Source organism: Myotis daubentonii, chromosome 13 (assembly GCF_963259705.1).
Source record: "Myotis daubentonii chromosome 13, mMyoDau2.1, whole genome shotgun sequence".
NCBI classification, from domain to species: Eukaryota; Metazoa; Chordata; class Mammalia; order Chiroptera; family Vespertilionidae; genus Myotis; species Myotis daubentonii.
Genome location: NC_081852.1, coordinates 22,189,548 through 22,216,198, shown reverse-complemented (window position 1 = coordinate 22,216,198; position 26,651 = coordinate 22,189,548). Strand labels below are relative to the sequence as shown.

The 26,651-nt window shown below is 54.4% G+C and overlaps 1 protein-coding gene across 2 annotated transcripts in view; it reads left to right on the top strand.

Annotated features, from left to right (window-relative positions):
- Window positions 1-8,669: 8,669 nt before the first annotated feature.
- The window catches only part of PALD1 (phosphatase domain containing paladin 1), a 68,702-nt gene continuing 50,720 nt past the window's right edge, over window positions 8,670-26,651 (top strand). Inside the window, exon 1 of one of the 2 annotated variants that reach the window (XM_059662477.1) lies at window positions 8,670-9,109. The gene's annotated coding sequence lies outside the window, so the exon portion shown is untranslated. Of the gene's footprint in view, window positions 9,110-9,221; window positions 9,508-26,651 lie in introns of those variants that run through there. The other variant, XM_059662476.1, reaches the window with a different exon arrangement.

The window sequence follows — 26,651 nt, the reverse complement described above, 5'->3', positions numbered from 1 at the left end:
TTATCATCGATACATGAGAGGCCTTTCTCTAGGGTTTTTCTCTTTGTTTTATTTTGCTTCATCTCATTTTTTTTCTTATAGACACCATGGCGTGTGTTTGATAAATGCTTGTACATATTGTACATATCCTCATTTTAAAAAGCGATGCCACTTTTTTGTGTATAGTGTTGCTGCTGGACACCGGTGCTATTATATGGCTAATCTACCTCTATGGGTGACTTTTATCCCAGGACACTGTGTCTCCATGCTCCCTCCGTTTCTCTGTGCACCTCTCGATTGTTGGGTGTCACTGGACAAGGGTCCATCACTAATCCATTTCCCTAGAGACCAGTGGATGGCGCTGCCCTGACAGTCCTTGTCCCTGCCCAGCTCTCCAGTTCATTTTCCATCAGCCCACTCACCTCTGCCTGGTGTTGTAAGATAGCCGCATGGTATTTCCAGTGTCTGGGTGTTTCATAGCTTATCTGGCCAACCATCTCTCCACTGACAGATCTTCCAGTTGTTTCCAATTGAAAATGGTTCCCGCCCTCATGCACTGCTGGTGGGAATGCAGATTGGTGCAGCTACTAAGGAAAACAGTATGGAGGTTCCTCAAAAAACTAAAAATGGAACTGCCTTATGACCCAGCGATGCCACTTCTGGATATTTACCCAAAGAAACCCTAAACACTAATTCAAAAGGATATATTCACCCCTATGTCCATTGCAGCATTATTTACAACAGCCGAAATATGGAAGCAACCCAACTGCCCATCAGTAGACAAATGGATAAAAAGAGCTGCCATATATATAAAATGGAACATTATTTGGCCATAAAAAGAATGAAACCTTACCATTTGTGACAGCATGGATGGGCCAAGGGGGTATTAAGCTCATTGAAATAAGTCAGTCAGAGAAAGACAAATACCGTATGATTTCACTTATATGTGGAATCTAAAGAACAAAATAAACGAACAAACAAAATTGAAACAGACTCATAGACCCACAGATCCGACTGGTGATTGCCAGAGGGAAGGGAGATTGGAGATTGGGTAAAAGAGGGGAAGGGATTAGAAGTACAAATTGGAGGCTACACAATAGTCATGGGGACGTAAAGTACAGTGTAGGGAACAGAGCCAGTAATATTGTAGTAACCACGTGTGGCAGCAGGTGGTACTGGGAATATCCGGGAACACTTTTTAAAGTATATGATTGTCTAGCCACTATTCTGTACACCTGAAACCAGTACAAAATAATATTGAATATAAACTGTAATTGAAAAAAAAAAAAGGAAAAAGAAAACAAGTTCCCAGCCCCAGTTCCAGCCTGTGTGTGGAGACTTCCTCACACCAATGAACAAGTCTCAATACCAGGAGGGTGTCCGAAAACTCAACTCCATGTAGACGCACCACTACCACCTCCCAGAGACAGTCAGATTCCACAGGCACAGGGCTCAGTCCCTCAAGACCACCCCCCACTTTCCATGCCAGTCGCAAGCCCGGCTTGTTGCCTGTGCTTCTGACTGGCCGGCCAGCTACAAATCAGAGGTTCGGTGAATTTGCTAGAACAGAAGTCAGGAAAACACATTTGCTCTGGATTACAGAGATTTATCCAGGAACCCACAGCCAGACGGAGAGACCCGCAGGGCGAGGTCCAGCCTGCAGGAGCTCATCTTCTTGGAGCTTGGGGCCGGCTTGGTGGAAGCTTTCTGCTTCCCCGACACAGAAGCTCTGAAATCTGCTGTTGTTTTTGGGCTTATGGAAGCTTCATTACCTACTCATGATTAAGTCAATCATTGGCTATTGATTCAACCTCCAGCCCCGCCCCCCTCCCTGGAAATCAGGGGGTGGGACTGAACATTCCAATCCTCTAACCACTGGGCGGGCTCCTCTCAGCAAGGATCCCCACTCAAAAGTCACTTCATTAACATAGCAAAAGGCACCACTTGAAATTCTTGTTGCTCTCAGCACCTTGAAATTCCTAGGGGTTTGGGAGCCCTGAGCCTGGAACTGTGGATCTGATCAATCGCACTATCGAGCCAATCTCTCGCCATTGGAAACCAGGAATAAGCTGGTGCATTTGTCCATTTGTGCCTGGGCAAGTATGTGTCTAGGCTTCTTTCCTAGAGACGGGATTGCTGAGGCCAACAGTCTGTGCGTGTGTCACTTGGGTGGAAACTGTCAGAGTGCCCGGGTGTCCCTCTCCTCACCGAGGCTATCTGCTAGCACCGACGTTCTTTGAAGTTCAGGGAGGGTGGGTGACTTGGCTGGGACAGAACGACCCCTGGGCCAGTGAGTCTGGCTGAGCCTGGGCCAGCAATCTTTCCAAGTCACTTGGCTGGCTCCTGTGTGTTCCAAGCTTCATGAAGTCTGGGACTTCTCTGTAAGCCTAGCTCCGCCCCCACCTCTCTTGGAATGTTTCTGGCAATAAAGCACCGACCCCTGCCCACCGGTCCGGTGCAGGGTCGGCCTCGAGCGCTGTTCCCGGGGACCAGGAGCTTGCCACAGGAAGGCCTCTGCAGCTCCCCCGACCCCTGCCCCGCCCCCACCTCCCCTGCAGCATCTGCATAAAAGGCTCTGTCACAGTGAGACATCCTTGGGAGCCTGAGTGGTGTTGCTTGGAGACAACTGGGCAACAGATCTAGGTTATTTAAAGGAGACAGGGTGGGAGGGAGAGGGGTGACAGCCTGTTTATTCAGCGATGGATGGTCTCCCTGCTGCAGGGTTTGGCAGACCCCCTCTCACCTCCCCCCTCCCTCCGCCTCATTATTCCCAATGTCCAGGCCTGGGATTCTGCAGTGAGACCCAGCGGAAGGCCACTTGAGCTCCTTTCTGATAGCAGTGGGGGCAGGGGATTCTCTGCTGTTCTCAGGAGGCGCCGTGCAAGTGCTGGCCAGGGGCGGGAGGGGCGAGAGGAGGGGAAGGCCAGGGACAAAGCCTCAGAGGGCTCTTCCCATGAGGACAGTAGCCACACTACTATTATGTATTGAGCTAACTGTCCAACAGCTATTGGTTAAGGGTTCATTTAATCTCAAAAGTCTGTCAAGGTAGGTATGACTATCCCCACTTTATAGACAGTGGAAACAGGCTCAGAGACTTGCCCGAGGTCACACAGATACAAGTGGCAGAACTGAATTAAAACTCAGGTCTGTCTGGTGCCAAAGCTGGAACGTGTCACTGTGATTGCTAGAGTCGGCGGGTCCCCCACAGGACATCCACTTGCCCCCTGAGCCCACCTGGAAGGTCAGGCTGAGTGCGCCCCTGCCCCCCCCCCCCAACCCCAGCGAACTCCCCTAGTACCCTGGTCTCACTTCCTACCGCCCTCCTCCCCCAGGAAACACATCACTCTAAAACAGTTCACTTATCTGCCTCTCCCACAGGACTGTGAGCACCTAGGGCAGGTGGGTTCTTGCTCATCTTGGCCCTGAGCCCAGGGTCAGGCACATAGTCGGTGCTTAAAGAATGTCCCTCAGAGCTCGGACACTTAAGCAGCTCTCCCTGAAACCGGGGTACTCACTCTCTCCCCGACAGCCCTGTGGGACCGGAAGACAGTGTCCTGCCCTGGAGACTTCTGGGGGACGTCTCAGCCTTTCCCTGGGGCTGGGCTCCAGAGCTCTAGCCTCTTGCTGTCTGGCCGGAATTCAGCACCCGTGTTCCTGGGAGGCACGGCCTCATCAACTGGGGGGTGGGGGGTGTTCACCATGGCCTGGCTGGGGTGCTGAAGGCTGCTGGGTGTGGAGGCATCTGTCTCTGGGTGGTCTAGGACACCCCACTAGAAGGAGGACAGCCCTTCAGTGCCCTGGCTTTTAAAGAAAGGACAGCTCAAATGGCTGGGCGAATTGTAGGGTGGAGTGGGAGTAGGGAGTTGGGGCCGGACTGGGAGGGACAAGCCAGGAGAATGGGCACGGGGACAAGTCATACGTGTGTGGGTCCTGGGTTCGTCATGTCGGCAGCGTTGTCCCCTCACCCTCTTCCGAGCCCCAATGCAATCTTATGCTTTGTGGGACTTATCTCGGCCTATCTCCAAAGGTACTTATTTATCTAATAACGATGACAATAAAGGGTGGTGCCGCGTTTTGAACCCATTGCCCCATGTAAGCCCCATAGCCACATGCTCCAGTCAATGTCATTGTTGCCCTTTTATAGATGGGGTAGCTGCGGCTCAGCGACCTCCATCATTTCTAAAGTAGCCCCACCAGTACAGGATTCTAGATCATCCTGTTGTATTACTTTCTTCATAGCATGAATCGCTCAGAAATTACGTTTTTGTTTACCTGTTTATTATATCCCTCACCCACACCCAATTAAATGGCAGCTCTAAGAAAGCCGGACCTCATCTGCCGGCTCACCACGCAGGGCCTAGAACAGGGCTTGAAATATGTAAGGGGCTCTGTTAATGTTTGTTGACTGACTGACTGATGAATGAATGAACTATCTGTTGAATGAAGAATGAGTCAGGATTCCTTCTCCCTTTAAAAAAAATATTTTTTATTTTTATTGATTCCAGAGAGGAAGGGAGAGGGAGAGAGAGGTAGACACATCAATGATGAGAGAGCATCATTGATTTGCTGCCTCCTGCACGCCTCACACTGTTGTGCCAGCGAGCTCACACTGGGGATCGAGTCTGAAACCCAGGTATGTGTCCCGACCGGCAATTGAACTGTGATCTCCTGGTTCATAGGTCGATGCTCAACCACTGAGCCATGCCAGCCAGGCCCTTCTCCCTTTTTTCTCTTCTTCTGATGAAGCGTTCTCCTGGGCACTCTTGAGTCAGGGACCGAGTGGTGCTGGGGATGGGAGGGCGGTCCCCCTGCTCTCGGGCACCTCATCATTCGTGGAGCATTTTCAAACTGCAGGTCACAGGTGAAATCAGTTTTGTGCAACGCAATCAGCAAGAACAAAAAGAAATAGGATAGGACAGGATCAGGACGCATCACACAGTAAGGCTAAGCGTGCGTGTGTGTGTGTGTGTGTGTGTGTGTGTGTGTGTGTGTGTAAGACACACACACATTTTTTTCTCTGTGGACCTGGTGGTCCAATGTAAAATGTATTGTTTACTTTGACTCTTGGTCAAAAATATTTGAAAGCAATGTGTGACTTTGGGAGGTGGCAGATGTCATCCTTGGGCCTGAGGGCACAACCGATGATAAAAGGAATAATCTTGCTTTTAATTATAATACCAATTACTGAACAGACACTGTGCCTGGCAGGGGTGCTCAGGTCCAAGACCCCTGCTCAGAGGTATGGGGGAAGGAGTACGAGCACAGACAGACCCTGTGAGCCAGGAAAACTACCCGGAGGAGGTGGAACCTGAACTCAGCCTCAAAGAAGCCCTCTGCCCTGGCAGGTTCAGGGCTGGGTCAGAGTGTGAGTTCAGGTGGCAACAACAGTACCAATGACAAGAGCTTTGTGCCAGTGAGCTCTGGCTGAGTGCCAGGCCCCTTTAGTCCCCCAGACATTCCCAGGAGGTAGGATCTGCTCGTCACACAATTTTACAAATGAAAATAACGAGACTTGGAGAAATGTAATGTTTTTAGGGGTGGGGGTCACATAGTGGTTAAGTTGCTGAGGCGAGATCACGGGCAGCCCTGCCCTCCTCCAAGCCCGTGTCTTCAAGCAGCTGGACTGCACACAGAAGGGGCCTGAATAAACGAGGGGTGCTGGGTCCCGGGGACTGGGCAGCGGGCCTGGGAGGACCCCTGGAAGGACAGCCACAGCAGGACCCGAGGCAGCCAGGGCAGGTGGAGGTGGGTCTCGGTGGGGACTTGGGCAGCAGGCTTGCACACCTGAGGCTCAGAGATCATCTGCCTCAGGGGAAGCCTGCAGGCTCCAAGACACCCACCTGGAGGGCCTATGTGGGCCCCAGTTCTTGGCAATACCGTGGCTGTGGGCAGCAAGGCTAGGTTGGCTCCCTGCCCTGACACTGTCCATTCCTCGGACCCAGTGTCCCCAGCTGGGGCGGGCTTGGTGGGGAACAAGGAGCGGAAGAGAGCAGTAGGGTCCGTTTCTCGTCTTTTGTCAAGTCTCATCTTTGCTGGTTTGAACCCAGCTCCTCTGCCTTCCAGCGAGTCATTTGTGCCTGTCAGGAAACACTTCTTGGCGTGAGCATTGCCACGAGGGAACCGGGGTTCCCTACAGCTTATTTTTCTGTGCAGGGACCAAACTTGGGAGCTCTCCCCCAGGAGCACCAGCACCTTGCTTGCTGGGGCAGAGGGGGCTGTGGATGGCCACAGCAGTTCTTCTGGAAGATTGAGTAATGGGGTTATTCACTCTTCCTTGCAGCAGCAGTCTGGCTTTGGACTGTAGTAGGTTGGTTTGTGTGTGTGAGGCACATCATCACATATACACACATGCTCATTTGTACATCCACTTTCACACCTATTGGACACTTGCACAAACATGCACTCCCTTATTCACATCTTTGCAAACGTGAGTTCACACATGAGCAACGCAAGCACATATGTGTGCACACAGAAGCACGCTTTTATACACAGGACCCTGGCATTCATTGGACAATAAGGTGGTCTCTTAGGTGCTTGTGCATGTGGGGTGTGGGGTGGTGGTTAAGCTGGTAGGGTGCTGGCTGAGTGGATGGAGGTCCTGTTCTGGGACCATGGCTCCTCTCTCAGGGACTTTGGGCTTCTGCTCTGAGCGTCCGGGCCTCAGGGAGCTTCTGTGACAGTTTGGGTGAGAGAATTGGCCCAGCTGTTCTTCCCTCTGCCTGGGGCTGGGGAGAAGGCCTTCTCTTGGGTGTACCTAGGGCTGCTCTGTGACCCTCTTTCTTCTCTCCCTCAATATGCAGCTCCCTCTCCCTCCCAGGACGTGGTGGGGCAAATCTGGTCCTGAAGGCTTTCTTATTGTTGGGGGCACCCCCAGCTCCATGGCCAGCCGGCAGCCAGGGACACAGGACTTGGCAGAGCCTCAGGACTGGGGGTGAGCTGATGAGGCTGGACACTGTGGTCTGGATGCAGTCGGTGGTTTGTCTCTGAGACATCTCAAAGACCCCAGGCCTCTACTTTTCCCTTCCCTCCCTCCCTCCCTCCCTCCCTCCCTCCCTCCCTCCCTCCCTCCCTCCCTTCTTCCCTTCCTTAATCCTCCCTCCTCCGCCTCCATCTCCCCCCTCCTCCTCCTGATTCAGAAGAAGAGTTTTACTAAAAACAAGGTGGAGGGAACAGAGAGAGGGAGGGAGCTTGATACGTCACGGAGCACACGCTAATGAAGAGTATGGCTCCCTGAACTGCTGCTGAGGTGCTGCTTATTACAGAGTTCTGCACACAGGCACAGAGCTGATTGCTTTCCAGGTTCCACCGTGGCCCAGCCCTCTACTTCTGAGGCCTACCAGCTGAGCCCAAAGGTTGTCTGTTGGAGCCAGAAGGGCTGTGATTGTTGGCTCTCCTGGGGACATCTCTGCCCTGGGCTTTTCTGCCTGATTCAACAAGAACGCCTGCTGTTGCATGGTGGATACAAATGAGTGAGTGATGATGTGCTAGGCACTGTTTTGGGGACCAGAGATGGAGTTTTGTCCTCCAGGAGCTCAGTCTAGAGAGATAGCCAGCCGTGTACTCCAGCATCTGCTAGACAGTGGGCTGGGGGGAGCTGTGAGTGTGTGTATGTATATGTGTGCATGTGCATGCATGTATGTGCATGCACATGCTAGTGCGTATGTGCAGCCCTATCTCAGTCCTGGCTGAGTTATGCAGAACACAGCATCCTCGTGATGGCGGGTCATCAGCTGGGGAGTCGGATGGCGGGAGGGGTGGGTTATGGGTTGTGGCCTGAGGAAGAAGGGAGGGGACCGTGTCCAAGGATGGAGCCTACAGTGTGACACACACTGGGCCAGGGCATCCCCCCCTGCTTCCTGGCTCGTCAACCTCTCTTTGAGGGAGGACAGGCCATCTTTTGGATGAGGAACTTGGAGATCAAAGAGCTTATGCCACTTTTTCCAGACCACACGGCCGGTAAACCATGAGCCAGTTTGAGCCTAGATCTGAAGGTCAGATCTCCTTCCCAAGAGCGCTCCTGGGCGCTCTCTGCTCTTCTCCTCCTGGCACACCTTAGGTAGGGAAGTAGGCCTGGAGCCAGGGTAAGTCTTCCCGGCCGTGTCCTCATCCACTAAAACAGGGGTAGTAAAAGCACTTCACTCCTAAAATCACCCGGGTGGAGCACGTGAGACCGAGCTGCTGGGGACCGGGTACTCACCTCAAATGACAGCCACTTCTCTCGTCTATGTATTCCCAGGGCTCAGGGGGACTGCGGGCCTGAGGGCCCCTCTCCCAGCCCGGCGCTTTCTGGCCCGCCTTGGACAGAGGTGAGGCCCGAGCTGCCTTCATTATGGGGAACCTGGGCTCCATCCGCTCCTGCTCTAGTCCAGACTGGGAGCGAGGCAGGTAGTGACAGGTGAGGAATAAGGATTTCCCCGAGCACGGAGCGGAAAGAGGAAGTGACTCACCAACCACAACAAAGCCGACTCTGGAGAGGAAGCCGCGGTGGAGAGTGAACGCACGTGGATGCCCACGGGAGCGCGTGCGAGGGGAGGGCGAGCGTGGCTGCTGGGCCCGGGTGGGCCTGGCGCGCAGTGACAACCCCGCTCCCCTGGGGGCGGGGATTGCGCGTGCCACGCACGGGAGCCCAGGGGTGGGGACAGGGGGACCCCCTTCCCTTCCAAGTTTCTTGCCAGATCTCCCCTTTTCGCCTCCGGGGGCTGAGGGGCGTTTCGCTGGGTTTCCTGGGCTAGGAGGGCTCGCCCCTAGATGCACGGAGTGGCCGAGGCCCAGAGAAGGCAACCGCCTCGATCGGGCTGCACAGCGCAGTAAGCCCTCCTGGCTTTACAGGGCTGAGAGGGGCGAGGGAAGCCAGGCCGGGGGGCTGGGTCCGGGAGGGAGTGTGGCGCCCACCGCACTGGCCTCTTTCTCCAGCCCGGAGGCGGAGGTCGGGTTTGGGTATCTTCCAGAACGAACCGAATTCACGACCAGGGAAGAGGAACTGGCTTCCCAGGCAGTCTCCCCCGCCCCAAACTTTTCCTCCCGAGCTGGGTGGGAGGGCGGAAGGAGGAAGCGGGGCCGGGAAGGTGGGGCCAGCCGTCCCCTCCCGGCCTGGAGCCGCGCTCTGGGCGCCGATCCGGACGCGGCTCGGGTGAGTGTGTCTTTAAATCCGCGCCCCCCGCCCCCTGTCGGCCGGGGCCGGGGCTCGGGCTGGTCGGGGGTGGGGAGGTGGGGTGGCGGGAGCGGTGATTGGCGGCCTAGTCAGGCCGCCCCTCTGCGTTGTGGCGCGGGGCGCGGGGACCCCAGCGAAGCGCAGGGTTGGGTCGCGCTGCTGCCACCGCGGCGAGCGCGGGCTCCAGCTCTGGTGACCGCCCCGGGTCGCGCCCGGCCCGCCCGCCTCCGGAGCCGCCGCTGCCCGCGGATGGGCTGGGGAGGAGCGAGTCGGAGCCGGAGCCGGAGCCGGAGCCGGAGTCCGCGCCGGGCTCGCCCCGCCGCTGCCCGACTCGGCGCCCGCAGTCCCGGCGCAGCGCGCCCACCGCAGGCTGGCAGGTACCCACGCGGGCGAGGGTAGGGCAGATCCGGGGTCCCCTTCCCCCTCCGTGCCCCCAGGCTGCTCCGACCACCCACTCGGCATCCCCGGGAGCTCGGCCTCTCTGGGCTCCCGGGAAGGAGGGGAGAGGAGATGGGCCCCCACCCAGACTCGCACGGGATTGGTGCCCGGGAGGGAGCGGACGGCACGCACTAAACTGTGAGCGGGTCCCGGGTCGTTTTGTTTGTCGCGCTCTGGGCTAACCTCTTTCCCGGGGTTTTCCTTGCTCCCGGTTAGACGTGGGCTGGCAGCACCTCCACCTTCACCGCCAGAGCTGGGGGTGGCCTCTGCGCTGGGCTTCCCGCGTCGTCGCGGGGAGGGAGGGAAGCTGCCTCCCGATCCACACTTGGGGTTCCCCGGGCTCATACGTTGGGGGCTTGAGGCCTGTGGAAGGGGGAGAGCCCAGAGGTACCAGTGGGCACAAGCTTTGATTCGGAGCCACTCTGGCCCTCGCCCTCTGCCCCGGGCTCCCAGGAGAGCCAGCCCCACCTGCCAGGAAGCAGAGGATGGTGTGGGGCCGACCTGCTGCCTCACGGAAAGTGGCCGGGGTGGCTGGAACGTGGTCTCTCTCACGGGGAGTCAGAGGTGGAAGAAGGAAGACATCTCCCTGCTTTCATCAAGCTTCTGGGGTTCTTTACCTTCCCAACCAGCGGCCCAGCGACGAACCCCCTGGCTTTTCTGCAGAGCAACCTGACCCAGCGACCAAGTGCCTCTTACATGCCAGGCACGGGGCTCTGCCTGGGAGGATGGCAGTGTGGGAGGAGGTGGAGGGTTGTGTCCTCTGGTGGCTCAGCCCCATTGGGGAAGATAGGGCAGAAACCAGTTTGCTGCCGAAACAGGTTTGGCTCAGTGGATAGAGCATCGGCCTGCGGACTGAGGGGTCCCAGGTTCGATTCCGGTCAGGGGCATGTGCCTGGGTTGCGGGCACGGCCCCAGTGGGAGATGTGCAGGAGGCGGCTGATCGATGTTTCTCTCCCATCGATGTTTCTAACTCTCTATCTCTCTCTCCCTTCCTCTCTGTAAAAAATCAATAAAATATATTAAAAAAAAGAAAAAAAAGAAAAGAAACCAGTTTGCTGATATGGGGCTTCCATACCAGCCCCGGACTAGTAATGATAGTGTAAATGCCAAGAGGCCACACACGATTCATTGCTAAATGAGTGACAGGCTGCTTTAGGGGGAGATGGGGGCTGGGATCCAGTTCTCTTGCAATCATGCAAGTTATGCTTAAAACATTCTGGCCCCATTCCCATCCTTCCTACTTACCTGCTAGTAATGAGGCCCTCCCGGCCCCTCAGGGACAGGGGCAGCAGGAGGGCTCAGGCGTCCCCTTCATATGCGTATGTTCCAACATCCCCCTCCCACGTGTTTTTTTCCTGCTGGTAGATTTCTGAAGAAACTCTTCGGACTTCTGGGGTCAGGCTGAGCACCGGACTCTCCCAGCTGCCCTGGGACCTTTGAGGTTTGGGGTCTAGATCCAGCCTTATTGGAGGTTCAGAGGCCAGCCGGGAGGAAGTCCTCACTTCCTTTCTTAAGAGCCTCTATTGCTGGGGGCTGGGGATGAGGTTGGAGGAGGCCCTGAACCAGACACTGTTTCCTGTGAGTGCAGACAGGCACTGTCCACTCACTGGCCATGGGTGTTGGGGTTGGGGTGTTGGAGGTGGGTGGGCTGGGCAGGGCTGGCTTGAGGTGGGAAGTACCCGGGGCAGCGCTGACCTCACGTCTGAGGTTCTGTTGTGTCTGGGGCTCTGCCCTCCCCCAACATCCCTGGCACGTTTCTGCTTTTCTGGAAGACTTTGCGGAGGTGGCAGTGTTTGTGCCCGCAGCCTTGGGTGCTGTTGTAGGAGTGGGAGTTGCTGAGCTCACCCCGCAGCCTTGGCCAGCACTGTGAGCACTGGGGTGGACATGCCCACCCACTCTGAACAGGTGGCACATGCAGGGTCACCCGGGCACAGGTGGGGAATGCTGTGTGAGCAGAGACGTATGTGTACGCAGGTTTGTAGTGCGTGGGCAGACAGACACTGGATAGAGACATGACGACAGACAGGAAGACGATGGAGGTGGGCAAGACTGTGTATAGGGGCAGACAGTGTGAACACAGAAACATGGGCCACAGATACTACGTAGACAGATCTGCTCCTTCACTGGGATTTGCCCTCCCCCCCCCCCCCCCGCCCCATACACACACATGGGAGGCACATGTGTAAGTGTGCAGACATTTGGGCTGCCAACATGGGTGTGAGCTGACATTCATGGCCACAAGACATGGCTGAAGCCACATAGAAGTGTCTTGAGTACCTGGGCAGACATGGAGGTGGCTATGGGCTCCCCGGGGAGACAGACACCTGTACCCGCTGAGTCACCTGACAGCAGAGGCCAGGACCCCACAGAGGTGGGTACTGAGATGCAGTCTGAGGTGATTACCGCTCAGTTGTCCCATGACCCCATGTGGTAGCAATGCCCGGAACTGGTCCTGCTTGGGGTGATGGTGCAGGTGCTTTGTGGGGTGGCTTCATCTCTAGATCCCCACTCGGGTTTGAAGACCCCAGAGGGCTCAGTATTCCCTCTGGCTCTGAGAATCATTTGACCTCCTCACTCCCTAGTAACAGGGCTGGGTGCATACCTTAAGCATGAGCAGGGCTCCCTGAACCTTTGAGTCTCATCTTTCCTGAGTCTCCAGAAGAGAGGCTGTGTCCGGGGTGGGGTGGGAGGAGAATCTGGCTGGGGACTCTCCTTCTGAGCCCAAGCTGAGGGTGCCTGGCATGGAAGGGACCATCCTGGTAGGGAGAGAGTGTAGCCATGCTGTGGGGTCCTTGATGAAACCGTTGTTCTCCCGTGTGGACTGCACCTCCCTGGGCTTGGGCAGGGAAGGGGGCCTCCTACCTCTGGCTACGACCTGCCCACCCTGGAGACTGGGAGCCAGCCCAGAGTCTAGATACAGCTTGACATGAACTCGCTGTATGACCCTGGGCAAATTATTTAATGTCTTAAATAACTCACCTAAAATGAAATTCCTCATTTAAAAAGTGGGTCCAGTGACCCAGCCCTTGGGGGTGCTGTGAGGGTTAAATGGCAGACAACCTGGGGAACGCATGTGGTCCAGGGTCTGGCACCGAGTCTCGGTCAGTGGAGCTTTGATGGTGAGCCTGGGCCAGGACTGCAGAGCTGCCCCAGCAGCCAGGTGCCCGGCCCTGGGAAGGCTGGGCATGCAGGCACTGCTTGTTGGAAAGCTGGAGGGCTTTGTCCTCACCCCGGCCCACCAGCCACTCCTGAGCTCTGCGGGACCTCCACGCAGGGTCGGGAAATGGCAGACAGGGCCTGCTGCCTTCTGGGCCTCTGGGAGGGGAGCCAGTGGTTTGCTAAGAATATCCCCAAATCATGGCTCTGCCTCCCAGTGGGCAGCCGCGCACCTCCCTGGTCCCGGGCCGAGGAACTTGCAGATGGGCCTTTTACGTTTCCTGTAACTGGCACTCAGAATGGGGATGGGCCTGGAAGCGGCAGGCTCGGTTCGGAGGGAGGCGGGTGGCACTGCTGCTCTTCCCAGGGCTTTGGCTGGAACCGAGGAGAGAAGGTTCCTCCTCCACTCCGAACTTGTCCTGACAGCGGCCCCCCGCCCCCTGAGCATCTTGCTGTCTCCCCAATGGGTCTGGAACAACACCAAATGTCTCCTCTTTCCCTCACTAGCTGTGTGCCCCTGGGCAGCTCACGTAACCTCTCTGTGCCTGATTCTCTTGTGTAACAGGATTAATGATAATAACGGTTATAAAGGTCTCAAGGATGAAAGGAGGTGGTGCATGGAGAACACAGGTGCTAGCATGTGACTCGGAGTAAACTTTAGGTGTTTCTGTTGTCACTCAGCGGAGGGAGAGAACTGTGAGGCCAGAGAGGCCAGGGTGCTTGCATGTGCCTCCTGGTGGGAAGGCACCAGGATGCCTCTTGGTTTGGGTTTCTGGCTCGGGGTTCAGTATGAGGTGAGGGGAGCAGAGGTGAGCGAGAGCCGGCCCCTGCCCGGTAAGAGAGGCACGTGTGTACATTATACTGTACCCGCCGGGTACCGTCACAGGGTCTGTGCTGGCTGTGCGTGGAGCTGGAGGCAGGGAATGGCTTGCGTGGGGCCAGGGTGACGCTTCAGGTGGGCTTTGAAGGATGGCCAAAAGCTTGCAAGTGTGAGGGAAGGCTTCCCAAGCAGAGAGAGCAGCCCCTGCAAAGGTGTGACAAGCTTGGTGTGTATGGGGGACCTGGACAGATCCAGGGAGGGTTCCACCCCCAGCACTCCTGGCCTGGGAGGAAAGACCCTGCATGTTGGGCCTTCTGTCCCTCCCACTCTGGGCTCCGAAGCAGCCCTGGTTTCCCTGTTAGGACAAGGGCTGGAGGTCCATCAGAATTCTTCTCCCTTCCCTTTTAGGAATCGCATTCTCGGTCTCCCCTTCTCCAGAGACTCCCCTAACTCCTTATAAATGCTGCCAGCCCTCCCGGGGGCCCCTCATTTTTGAGCTGGGGCCTCAGACTGCTCCTGCCCCAATGTCAACATGCCTATTTTTGCTCTTAGTCCAGACACCCGTGGGTTAATAAGTCCTCCTCCCCTACCTTTCAATAAACTGAAGCCTTTGAAAACTCCTTAGCCTTTCCTAAGGAGCTTCTGGACTTCAGAAATGGCTTTTATGTATTTCCCGTAGCCAGTGTAGCCACGAGGGGCTACCCCTGTTTGGTCTGGGGTACTCGATGAGAGAGACATGGGTCATCTGGGGTTACCTACATGCGCATGGCAGGCAGTGGGGAGCATCTGGGAATTGGGTGTGTCGCTGATGACCCTGCGGGTTCCCAGGGAGCTAGGGCTTTCCGAATTCCGGGAGGAGGGAGGGTGTGGTGCTGGGAGGGCTGTGGACCCACTGCTGGGCTTCCTGCCCTCGCCCACGAGAAGCCCATGAGGCTGGGCCAGCGTGAGGGGAGAGAGGTGGGTGCCCTCAGATGACCTTGGACCGTGCCAGCCTCTGCGGCCGCTGAGCCCAGGGCCTGCCTATCTGCAGGTGGTTTTGAAGATTCCGTTTAGAAAGCACAGAGGGAATTTCTCCTCCCCTTTTCCTCTTCCTGGAATTGTAGACCCCATGAAAGAGTTAACCCCTCTCCTGCTGGTCACAGAGGGGCCGGTGGCTGTGCCCCCTTCCACTGCTGCCCGGTGGTTACTGGGGCCTTCCTCCTGGGTCCTGGGGTTGTACTGACCTCTTCACTCTCCGGGAGCAGCTCCGTTAGCACCCAGGGCCCTGTTGGCAGGGCCTCGAAGACCGCGCTCCGCCTAGATCTGATGGGGCCCCCTCCACACACGCGTCCTTGCCCTGTGGTGCTTTAGCCTTAGTTTGACCACCTTCTTAGGGATGTTCTCTCCCTGCCCTCCCTGCAGCCTGTCTGTTGATGGAGCTCATGAACGTGGGAGCCTCCTGCAGGTGCTGCTCTGCTGGTGCCCTCCAGGACCTGTGGGGAATGCCCCTGAGAGAGGGGCCCTCCCTGGAGATGGGCCCTGGGGTTGAGAGCCCTTGGGGAGGTGCCCGGCAGGACTCTACTGAGCTCTAAAGCCCTGGGCTGGCAGTGGACTGCTTCCTCTGAGCCCAATGTTCTCATCTGCAAAATGGGTGTAGTAAGTTTTTACTTGTTTACCTTTAAAAATATCTCAAATTGAAGTGACATTCACATGTTATAAAAATAACCATTTTCCAGTGTGCAATTCATTGGCATCGAGTACCTTTTACAATGCCATGTGACTGCTGCTCTATCAATTTCTGAAACAGCTTCCTTACTCGAAGGAAAACCCATACCTGTTAAGCAGTTAGTCCCCACTCCCTCCTCTACCTTACTTAACATTTTTTATTGATGTAAATATACCATAACGTTTTCCCATTCTAAGCACCCAGCCGGGTGAGTGTTGGTGAATGTCATGGGCGTGTAGCCACCACCTCAGTCAGGTCTGAGGACACTTCCATCACCCAGAAGGTTCCTCGTCGTCCGTTGCAGTCAGTCACCACCCCCACCCCTGATCTCAGGCCCAATTACCTCCGTTCTGTCACTGTGGCTTTGTTTTTCCCGGGATTTTCACACCAGTGGACTCATATAATAGGTAGTCTTTTATGTCTGGCTTCTTTTTAAAAATTTTTTTTATTGATTTCAGAGAGGAAGGGAGAGGGAGAGAGAGAGAAACATCAACGATGAGAGAGAATCATTGATCAGCTGCCTCCTGCAAGTGTGAGGGGACCGAGGTCACAACCCTGGCATGTGCCCTTGACCGGAATCGAACCTGGGACCCTTCAGTCCGCAGGCTGATGCTCTATCCACTGAGCCAAACCGGCCAGGGCATGTCTGGCCTCTTTACTCAACGTGATTTCTTGAGATGTGTTCACTGTGCTGCATGTTTTGGGAGTGAGTTCCTTTTTCACGGCTGAGCAGTGTTCCTGAGGATGGAGGCAGCTTGCTGATCAAGTTTCCAGTTGATGGACGCCCACCCTGCTCTTGAATATGTTTTCAATTAAAAAAAAAATAATATAAAGCAATGATCTTTATGAAAGATTCAAGGAGCAGCTTCATGGAGAGTACAATGTAAAAAGCCCCCTCCCCCTTCCCTTCTCTCTTCACCAGAGGTTAACACTGTCAGCACTCGCTGACTGTCCCGCAGTCTGTTTCCTGTGCCTCTATGTGACTGTATAGTTTTTGATGGGGGCATATGAACGGGATCACACTTGGTCCATGGCCCTGGGACCCACCTATTTGCGTAGCCGTCAGTCCCCGGAACCTGAGCACATTTCCTGGGAACCTTCCCCCTGAGCTGAGGGCTGGGAGATGGGGGTGTCCACCTCCCCCCGGGCTCTGAGCTGGGGCTCAGTGAGACAGAATGAAAGCTTCCTGGGGTGGTCATTCAGAGCAGGTTTCTGGAGGAGGGAGGTGTTGGAATAAAAGGGGCCATTCTGTCGTGGGTGCAGACAAGTTGGTGTCTGGGGGGACGTGCCTTCCACCCCTGCCTCCCACCCAGCAGCCGCAGCAGGGGCCTCTGCCAAGTGTCTCTGGAAGGAGTAGGCTCAAGGAGAGAGCGATCTGTTGAGTCGCCAGAGGACAGACCCTGAGGCCTCCCTCCTTGCTGCAGTGGGGCTGCCCCTTGGGGAGGCAGACTCTTCTAGGAAACTGCTTGGGGTCCCACTGATGCGATGCTCTCTTGAGTGGCAGGCTTTGCCCCGTGTGTGTGCGTGTGTGGAGGGTGGGGATGTCTCCAGCCTCTTGAGGAAGGGGGTGCCTGTGCTCAGATTTGAAGGCTCCTGGTTCAGCCCTGGCCCCAGCCGGCTGGGTCACGGAGGCTCTGCATCTGTATTGTCCTGCTCCTTTCCTTGACACTGCCATCGTGTGACGACGACCCACATTCCTGCATACTTCCTAACACCGGTGGTTTTCATCATTTTAAGATTTTCCTAGTTTAATAATTCAAAGTCGTGTCTTCTACTGTTGTGTGAAGTGAGTTCCAGGAGGCAGGCATCCTGTGTGGTGTGCAGGGCAGCCCGCTGCTCACCCAGGATGGCCTTGGCTGGTGACTCAGGGTTTCACCTTCACCTCCTTCTCCGGGCCCTGGAGGATGGTCCATGGGGAGGGAGAGACAGGTGGGCCTGGGAGAGAAGCTATCAGTAGGTGGGCTGGTTTTCGGTGATTTCTCCAGCTTAGTGCTGCTCATTCCTGGGTAGTAGGTCGACCTTCTCCCTTTCAAAAATAGCTTTATTGAGATCTAATTCGCATGCCATACAATCCACCCATTTAAAGCATACAATTCAGTGGCTTTTAGTATATTTGGAGTTGTGCACCTGACACTGTGGCCTAATTTTACAGCGTTGTCACCAGCCCAGAAGACACCCTGTACCTTTAGCTGTCACTCCCCACCCCCAGCCCAGAATCTACTTTCTGTCTCCATAGATTTGCTTCTTCTGGACATTTCACATAAATGGAATCATACAGTATGTTGTGTGTGTGTGTGTGTGTGTGTGTGTGTGTGTGTGTGTATTCCCTTTTAAAGGAAAAAAGCGCCTTACTTATTTAACTTTTCTTCTTGGAATACTAGAGGCCCCATGCACGCAATTCGTGCACTTGTGGTGGGGGTGGAGGGTGGGGGGAGGTCCCTCAGCCCATCCTGCACCCTCTCACAGTCCAGGAGCCCTTGGGGGATGTCCGACTGCTGGAAGTCGGACACCCTTAGTGCTGCCAGGGAGGTGGGAGCACACTGACCACCAGGGGGCGGCTCCTGCATTGAGCATCTGCCCCCTGGTGGTCAGTGTGCATCATAGCGACCGGTCGTTCTGCCATTTGGTTGATTTGCATATTAGCCTTTTATTATATAGGATAAGTTAAATGTGTACAAATATAAAACCAGATAAAGTGCCTTATATTTACATAGTTTTTACATAACTATAAAGTAAACATGAAATACTAATAAAACCAGAAAGCCAACCCATTTCAAATGAAAAGATGTAAATAGCAACTCCATTTCCAGTGTTGGGTTGATAGTAGGGAGCTGTGCTCCAGACTTCTTCTGTCTCCCTGTCCCTGTCACCTGAGCCTGCTAGACAGAGCGACATTAATAGTGTTGGGCTGGTTGTATAGTTTGGGGTAATTCTGGTTATCTACATTTGAGCCCGAGTGTTTCTTTCCATAGTGCATTGCTTGGTACCGGGAAAGCTGGCTTGTGTGATTGAAGATGCGGGCGGAATAGAGGCGTTATTGAATCTGTACATAGTCGACCTTAAACCCACTTCTTGTGGGAATCAGGAATTTGGCACAGGCAGAGATGGGCTTTCCCAGTTCACACAGATGGTCTCAACGTGAACATGGTCCCGACTGCTAAGAGGCTGGGCCTTTGAATTGGGGACATCCAGGCTGCAGGGGCTATAGGTGGCTCAGTTCCCCACCCCACCCCCTCTTCTGCTGAACCACAACCTTTGTTTGTGCTGTGCGCGACGATGTCATTTGGCCTTCACGGAGAGGAACTGGATTGTAAACGGACTGGAGCCCAAGTTGCATGGCAGGGCGGTATGCAGATGCCCAGGGGTGGCTCTCGTTACCGTTTTCTTAAAATTGAGGTGAGATCCCATAGTGTAAACGTTAACTATTTTAAAATGTGCAATTCATAGGTACTTAGTACATTCACAATACTGGGCAACCAACCATCACCTCTATCTAATTCCCAAACATTTAACATTTTTTATTTTATTGAGATCTACCTCCCTAACACATTTTTGAAGTGTGTAATCCGGGACTGTTGCCTGCATGGACATTGTTGCTCAGCGGATCTCTAGAACTTACTCTTCTTGTTTAACTGGAACTTTATGTCTGGTGATTAGTAACTCCTCATAGCCCAGCCCCTGGCAACCACCACTCCATTCTTGGAGTCTATATGGATTTGACTACTTTAGATTCCTCATCTACGTGGAATCTTGCAGCCTTTGTCGTTCTGTGACTGGTGGCTTATTTCACTTAGTATAATGTGCTTAAGGTTCATCCATGTTGTATCATATTGCAGAATCTCCTTTCTTAAGACTGAATAATATTCCAGTGTGTGTGTGTGTGTGTGTGTAAAGAAAATGTTGTGTGTATATATACATGGGATGGTCAAAAGTAGGCTTACAGTTGTAATACAAATAATACAACTGTGAACCTATATTTGCATATATATACACATATGTGTGTGTATATATAAACACACACACCTATATATAAACATATGTATATATACACACAGACACACATACATTAGGGTTGCCTCCATCTCTTGGCCATTGTGAGCAGTGCTGCCTGGGTGACCAGTATCTCTTTGAGATCCTGATTTCAAAGTGGGGTGAATACCCAGAAGTGGAATGATTGCTGGATCATAGGGTAGCTCTACTATAAATTTTTGAGGACCCCTCATACTACTTCCCATGTGGCTGCACCATTTTACATTCTTGCCAACAGTGCATAACTGTTCCAGTTGCTCTACATCCTTGCCAACACTTATCTTTTTTTAAATAATAGCCGTGACAGGCATGAGGTAATGTCACTTTGTAGTTTTGATGTGCATTTCCTTGTTAGTGGTGTTGAACATCCAAAACATTCTCATCACCTCAAAAGGAAACTATGTCGATTAAGCGGTCACTCCAGATCCCCCACCCCCACCCCCACCCCCACCCCGCTTCCCAGCTCTGGTAACCACTAATCTCTATTCTGGTCTCCATGGATTTAACTGTTCTGGACATTTCATATGAATGAAGTTACACAATATGTGACCTTTTGTATCTGGCTTCTTTCACTTAGAATAATGTTATCAAGGTTCATCCACACTGTAGCATGTAGCTGTGCTTCCTTTCTTTTTATAGCTGAAGAGTGAATATGTGTGTGTGTGTGTGTGTGTGTGTGTGTATTCACACACCAAATTTTGTTTATCCGTTTATCAGTTGGTGGACATTTGGATTGTTTCTGTCTGTGGCTATTGGGACTGGTACTGCTGTGAACTTGGTTTGTTTGGGTACCTGGTTTTCATTCTCTTGGAATTGTTGGGCCATATGGTAATTCTGTGCTTAACTTTTTGGGTTTGATATTCTGGAATTAGAGGTGATGGTCGCACAGCATTGTGGATGTACAAAATACCACTGAGTTGTGTACTTTAAAAGTGTAATTTTATGATATTTGAATTAAATCCCAACTTAAAAAAAGTTCTCACCGATACCAAAGCCGACATCCATGGAGTCTAGACTGAGTCATGTTCTTGGCTCCGGAAAACCCAGGGCCCTGCATCGCCTCTTGGGGTCCTGCAGACGTCCTGGGTGTTGGGGACACTGGGCCCCAGCTTCATGGTCCTTGTTTGGAGTGGTAGGTGGGAGCTGTAGGAACTAAATGGGCTGGCTGGGTGCCTTGCCACCCACCCCCTTAGCTCATCCTGGCCCTTTCTGGCTTCTAAACGGTACTCACTGTAGGACTCAGTTTCCCCACCTGTGATGCAGGCCGTGAGCAGCAGCCTTGACCATGACCTGGGCCCTGTGGACAGCAAAGCTTGTAGCAAGACAAGTGTCCCACGCTGACTTCCCTCTGATCCACTCTTCCCTTCCTGTGTTTCGTATTGTCTTCCCCAGTGGCCCCCGCGGGCCCAGGAGCAGTTCCTCGTTTGTGGTAGGTCTCGAGGGCCTGCTGCTTCCTTCCGAGATTGCAGCCAGGGTGAGGCCGTGGCTGTCTGTCTGTCTGTCTGTCTGTTCAGCCCTCTCCTCACACTTCCCCCTCAGTCTGTCCTATCTCCGTTAGCGGCAACCTCATTCCTCCAGTTAGTTGCTCGGGCCCAATACCTAAGACGCCCCTGGTTCCTCTGTGCCTCCCAATCTTCAGAAATGACGGGACAGCACGTCCCGTTGGCTTCGGCTTCACGGCGGATGGATCCAGATGAGCCCGTCTTCCTTGTCTTCCCCGCTTTGCCGGCCCAGGCCCGCCGCACTTGCAGGTCTGTCAGCGTCCCCCCTGTTCCCACCCGGCCTCTTCGCAGCAGCAGCCTAGGGCGACCTTGTTAGAATGTAAAAGTCTGATCCAGGCACTTCTCTGCCTCCCCATTAACTCACGGTGACACCCCTGTGGCCTCCAGGACACCCCCATCTAATACCAACCCCCACGAGTTCCTTGCTCCACCCAAACTGGCTACCTCATGGTTCCAGTTGGCTGGGTGCCTTCTCTGCCCCACCCCCTTAGGACACACTGGGAACATCCCACCCCAGGGCCTTTGCACAGGCTGTTCCCTCAACCTGGATGCTTTCCCTCCAGAGGCCACGTAGCTCACATCCTTGTCACATCCTTCAGGCCTTTACTCAAATGTGAAGCCTCCCTGGGAATCCTAGCATTTCATGCCTCATCTCCATAACTCTCTTCTTTCTTATCATGTATCATGTCCTGACATCCTTGACTAATTTATATAGTTTATTTCTGTTTCTCCAGCTAGCATGTACGAGGCAGGAATTTTTGTTCTCTTTGTCAGCTCCTAAAATGAGACCTCGCACATAGTAGGTGCCCCAGAATTGTCTGTAGAACGGCTGCTTGAGGAGGGAATGAATTAGCCCATGTTATAGACGAGGAAACCGAATCTCAGAAAGTTTGACTCGAATCTGATCTCTTGACTCCCAGCAACTGTGCTCTCATGCTGAGCCAGTTCCCCACCCTCCTCCCCGTTATCCGGTCCATGGACAGCCACGCTGCTCCTGTGAGGGTGAGCCTTTAGCGCTCCCCTTGGGGAGTTCCCCTGGTTAGCCTAGTAATGATGGAACTCGTTACCTAGCAATGAGGGAACTAGTTAACCTCCTGGCACCCGTTCAAAAATGGCGGTAAAGCCTGCTCCCATTTGCTGAGCCTTCACCGTGTGCTGGGCGCAGGGCTCAGCACGTTGGGTGGACTTAGTCCTTACGCGAGCCTCACAGCGTCCCGAGGAGGAGGGCCTGCGGTTTACTCCACTCTACAGACAGGCGGTGGGGAGACTGCACACGGGCGAGATGAAAAAGATTGATAACTTCTCGGTCCCACGAGGCTGTTGGGAAACGGGCCTCTGAAGCAATTCTGGTTTCTGTGTGAAATGCTAAAACCTTTGGAAGAGTAATGTGGCCGTATCTACCAGAGTGTCTAAAAGGCGCATGCCTTCTTATCCACGCAGCCCACATGTTGGTGGCCCATCCTACAAACCTAGGCTGTCGGGCTGTGCGCGCAAGGATTGCAGGGTTGTGCAACGGCGACCGCACGTCTCCTCTCGGTTCCGCGTTCCTCCCCACCTCGGCATGTGCACGTGTCCCCCTCTGCCCGGCCTGCTGTTTCACGCGGCCGAAACCTTCCTGTCCTTTGATGTCAGCACAGGGCTTCTGTGATTGTCATACCTAAAATATGCCCTTTCAACTGCCTTGCTCACTTTTTATCTCAGCATCGCAGCCTCTTGCAGCCCACATCACAATGCAGAAAATGTGTCTCTGTTGTATTTCTTATTGACCCCACCCCCCCTCCGCCTTCTCTGCCTTGTTGGAATGTCTTTTCCTTCCATGAAAGGCTAGGGCTGTGCCTGTCTGGTGTACACAATGGATCCTTGGTATTTATTTGTTGAACGAGTAGCGATACAATGAAATGGCATGCCTCCATTAAACAGACAGGGCTGGAGTTATATGTATCAATTGGGAGGGGGCTTGGAGGGTAGGGCATAAACTTTTTCTTTATTCATCTTTGACTTGTGAAGGTCAGTACAAATTACTTTTGTAATAAAAAAATCTTAATCAGCAACCACAAAAAGTCAAAACTGAAAAAAATGTGTCCAGTCAGAGGGAGAGCATCAGGATTTGAACCCTGGTCCTTCTGACTCCCAGCCCACGTACCAGACCCTTTTTGTGGCGTTTCTGCACACTCCTGTCGGTATCACCTCACTGCATTCCTCAGAGGAAGGCAGAGTTATTAGCTGTTAGTATTTTGTTTTGTAAATTGAGAAATAATTTACACAGTAAATCAGAACAGAGTTTGATGAACTGTTACAGATGAATTACCTGTGTGACCCCGACCCAGATAGAGATATAGGACATCCCAGTGGCCTGGAGTGCTCCCTGGGGCCCCTTCCCTGCCAGTCACCTGATCTTCCCACACTTTGAAGTGGCTGCGGAGTGACTTCCCGAGGATGAGTCTTGCTTATTCCTGAACTCTATGTGAATGGAACCACACAGTATAAGCTGTCTTTAATCGGGCTTCCTCTGGCTTCTATCTCCCAACCTAAACTCTGTAAGATTCACCAGCAGGTTCCCCCTTTTCATTGCTGCGTAGTATTCCATTGTGTGGGAGTACCACAATGTGCCCCCCCCCCCCGCCCCGTAGGTGGGCTTTTGCCTCATTACGGGTCTTGATGATTATGAAAGAGCTGCTGAACGCTTTGAACACTTGCTTGCCCTTTGTTGAGCGCACTTACTTCTCCAGGCTGTATACCCAGGAGTGCTTGGTGGGCGAGGGGAGAGAACCCTCGTTTTACCAAGAAGGAAACTAAGGAGGCTTCAGAAGATCCAGAAAGGGAGGGGACTTGCCCAAGGTCAGACCGTGAGGCCTGGTGGAATCTACGCCATCCCCCAGGCATTCTCACCTCTGATTTCACCCACCTCCCACCCCCAAGCTTCGGCCCGCTGCCCCCGACCCCAGCCTGTAGGGAGGTGGTCGGGCTGGGCTCAGGGGGCCTCTGGGTTCTTTCTTTCTGTCTCCTCTTGGCCGCCCCCTTCTTCCCCATCCCTGGCCCCAGAGAAGTGGGCCCGTCAGTTTCCTTCGTTGGCTGTGGGGATGAGGAGAGATGAGGAGGCGTTGTTATTTATTGGACGTTGGCTTCTGGGCTGGCCAGGCAGGGGCCAGGGTTGGCACGTGGGGGCTGCACCGGCGTCTTTGGCCTGGGACAGTGTGTGGGGTGTGCGAGGTGTGAGCGGGGCCCTGCACACCGCACACTCTGTGCTGGTGGGGTTGTCTGACTCAGCCCCGCCTGGTGCTGGCAGGAGCCTGCGGAACGGCTCCGGCTGGGGCTGGGGCAGCCTGGCTCGGGGCCACCTCCTCGCGCAGCCCCGCCAGGCCCCAGACGCAGCAGGTGTCTCTTTCCCCAGCTCCCACCGCTGGGTTCTCTGATGGGACCAGCTCCCTGGGAGGTGCAGCCTTGAGCTCTTCCCGTGCCAGCCTCGCCTCTCCACTCGGACCTCTCCACGCGGAGGAAGAGAAACGAAGTCGGGCATCTAAAGACTCTTTTGTGAATCGGCCCTTAATTTTGTTTATTGAGGTAAATATACCTACCATTGAATTTACCATTTTAACCATTTTTAATTGCACAGTCAGTGGCATTAAGTACATTCCCATGGCTGTGCGACTGCCACCCCCTCCCGAGCTTTTTAATCTCCTGAAACTGAAGCTCTGTGCCCATTAAACACTTACTCCCCATCTCCCTCCCCCACCCCACCCCACCCCCTGCCCCTGGCAGCCCCCCTGCTACGTTGGGTCTCTGAAGTTGGTAACGCACCTCCTAGAAGTGGAATCGTACAGTGTTTGACCTTTTGTGTCTGGCTTATTTAAACACTTAGCATGACGTCTTCAAGGCTCATCCATGTTGTGGCATGTGTCAGATTTCATTCCTCTTTAAGGCTGTAATTGTTCTTTGGAGCACATTTTAAAGGCACCTCAGACCTTCAGGACTTAGTAAGGGGGTCGGTCAGCTTGATGGTGGGAGTGGGAATAAATGATGTTTATTTACACGTACTAGGTGCCAGCCCGTCCGTCCCCTCTGTGGTCTGTTGTGAGCCTCACCCCATCCTTATGGGTAAGTTCCACTGTTATCCTCCTTTTACAGATAAGGGAACTAGGCTCAGAGAATTTCAGTCACTTGGCCAAGGTCACACAGCAAGTCATCAGTCAGCCGGGATTGGATGCCACGTCTGCCTCACGGCACAGCCCATGCTCTGCGTTCCCACGCCCGGCACAGTGCCCTGGCCAGGCTCAGAGTCATTTCCTCAAGTCCTTCTGGTTACCTCTGCAGCTGATCAGCCCTGAGAGCGGAGCTGACCGGTGCCACCTGGCACTGAGGCGACGCTGGCAGCAGCGCCACCTCCCTGGCTCGGGTCCTCCTTCCTGGGCCCCGGCTTCTGCTGAAAGCTCCTTTATGAAGCAGCTTTCCCGGGCCAGGCAGGGGTCTGTGGGGGCGGTGGGCCCCGTGCCCCTGGCACGAGGCTGGTAGGGGCTTCCTGGCCCATGGCAGGATGTCACTCTTGGCAGAACTCTCCCTGAACAAACAGGAGCTTGGGATCGAGAGCATAGATAAACAGGAAGAGGGGAAAACATGAAAATATTTTCCTTCCCCTCCTGGGCCCTGGTGTTTTCTTGCTGCCCGTCCCTCTGCCCCTGGAGGTTTGAGGTGGCGGAGCTCTGCCCCCGCCAGAAACCACCGGAGGCCTGAGAGCTCCCCGGCCGGGTTTTAGGCGTTAGGTTTTAGGTTTTGTTTTGCCTGATGGGCTGGGATAAGCCTGGACATTGGGGCCAGGTAGGCCCGAGTTTGAATCTTGGTTCTTCGCTTTCTTTGCCAGAATGCCTTTCTTGTCGGTCCAAGGTTGCTCATCCTCAGGCACAGAGAGTTGGCCTCCTCTTCCAGGAAGCCTTTCCTGAGTTCCCCTGAGTTCCCGAGTCTTCCTCTGTGCACCTTGGCGTAGTGGGAAAGTCCTGGGTCCCTTCCCCGTGGCCAGCCTCTCCGAGCCTCCGTTTCCTTATCTGTGGGTCAGGAAGGAGTGGGGAGAGGAGCGAGCCTGATTCTCGAGCTCTGGCCTGGTGGCCTTCTCAGGGTTAACTCCCTCCCATGCCAGGGACGGAAGCCAGGAGGACAGAGTGTGAAATGAAGTCACTTCCCCGCCCGGGGGTCTGCCATGTGCCTGGCCTTCCTCAGTAAATCCGGTTTCCTGCTTGGCCTCTGCATGCCTACCTACTCCTGGCTCCCATGACCCCGAAGGTCACCAGCAGGTGGGGCTCCTGATGGAATGCTGGCCTGTCACTCATCCTGTGAGGTCACTTCCTGTCAGGACCAGCCGTCCACCTTTCCTGCCACAGCCTTCACAGGGCGGTTTCATGGGAATGATGGGCGTGGGGCTTGAGGGAGGCTACCAGAGGTCAAGTTCAGTGCCTCGCCTGCTCTTTACCCTGGGGCACTGAGGCCAGGGAGGGCAGGGCACTTCCTGAGGTCAGGACCAGCAGGCAGGCCTCTGGACCACACTCAGTTGTGGGGGCCCTGTGGGTGTCCCCCGGAGTCGCAGGCTGGTGGTTGGGGGATGTTGCCCATCCTCCCTGGGCCCCCATTTCTTCTGTGGAACCTGGGGGAGCCTGGGTGCGAGAACTCCCTGAGCAGTCAGACTTGGGCTTCCATGTTCTGGGTTGACCCTCTGTCCACTTAGGGAACAGACGGAGAGAGCTCAGGACCAGCCTGGGCCCCTGACGGGGGACAGCGCTGTGGGTGCCCAGGTCCTTCTGGCTCCAGTATCCTGGCTCCTTCCTGGGAAGGTGTTCGCTCCCCATCAGCGGCCCCCGGGGAGCATCCTGGGCCCTCTGACCGTTC